The sequence below is a fragment of the Chelonoidis abingdonii genome, chromosome 5, assembly GCF_003597395.2.
Source record: "Chelonoidis abingdonii isolate Lonesome George chromosome 5, CheloAbing_2.0, whole genome shotgun sequence".
NCBI lineage: Eukaryota > Metazoa > Chordata > Testudines > Testudinidae > Chelonoidis > Chelonoidis abingdonii.
In genome coordinates this window covers 61,680,652-61,682,029 of record NC_133773.1, presented here as the reverse complement: position 1 = coordinate 61,682,029, position 1,378 = coordinate 61,680,652, and positions in this window count along the sequence as shown.

Below are 1,378 nucleotides of genomic sequence, written 5' to 3'. Positions count from 1 at the left end.
AGAATATTTCATCGAGTGCGTTTTTTTTCGCTTTCTAATCTTTGCTAGCCTCTGGGAAGGAGAAGTTAATGTGAGAGTTGAAACATTTGCAGCTGGTGGAGGAAAAAAATGGGAGAGTAGTAGTTAGACACATTTTAGAAAACAATGGGTAGACTCTTTCACAGTAAACCTTGCTGTTAACATTACATAGCACATGTGCTGTCGGTACAAGGTCGCATTTTGCCCCGTGTTTAGGGTATGCCGGTTTGGTGTGAGAGATCACTCACGCAGGGCCGGGTAACAGAATTCGGCTTGCAGGCAGCCAGGGTAACACAGTCTTTTGGCTTCTTTAACCTTCATAACATGTGGGAATGGTTTCAAACAGCAGTGCCCTCATTTTCCATGCCAAGCAGCCGTTGGGTGGCCATTTCAAATGGGTTGGTAATTTAAAAGGAGAGGCTGTGGTTCTCGGGTTAACGTGCAGCACAAACCCAACTAACCCCCCCACACACCCAATTTTCTGGGATGATCGCTTCACCCCTCCCCCCACGACATGGCTATCAACGAGGAACATTTCTGTTCAGCCACAGGCAAACAGCCCAGCAGGAATGGGCACCTCTGAATGTCCCCTTAATAAAATCACCCTATTTCAACCAGGTGACCAGGAATTATATCAGTCTCCTGCGGATAACACAGAGATAAAGAACGGATGTTGTTTGAATGCCAGCAAACACCGGGACCACATGTTGTGTTATGCAATGATTCCAGACTATGTGCTACTGGCCTGGCGTGGTAAAGTGTCCTACCATGGGGGATGGAATAAGGCTGCCATCCCCAGAAACCTTTTGCAAAAGCTTTGGGAGTACATCCAGGAGAGCTTTATGGAGATGTCCCTGGAGGATTTCCGCTCCATCCCCAGACACGTTAACAGATTTTTCCAGTAGCTGTACTGGCCGTGAATGCCAGGGCACATTAATCATTAAATGCACTTGCTTTTAAACCATGTATAATATTTACAAAGGTGCACTCACCGGAGGTCCCTTCTCCACCTAGCAGGTCTGGGAGGCAGCCTTGGGTGGGTTTGGGGGTTACTGACTCCAGGTCCAGGGTGAGAAACAGTTCCTGGCTGTCGGGGAAAACGGTTTCTCCGCTTGCTTGCTGTGAGGTATCTTCAACCTTCCTCATCCCCAAAACCCGTACTCCTGTTGTGTGCTTCTCCATTGACGGAGTCAAAGCACAAGGGTGGGGTAGTGGTGGCTGCACCACCTAGAATGGCGTGCAGCTCATCACAGAAGCAACATGTCTGGGGCTCTGACCTGGAGTGGCTGTTTGCCTCTCTGGTTTTTTGGTAGGCTGGCCTCAGCTTCCTTAAGTTTCACACGGCACTGCTGTGGGTTCC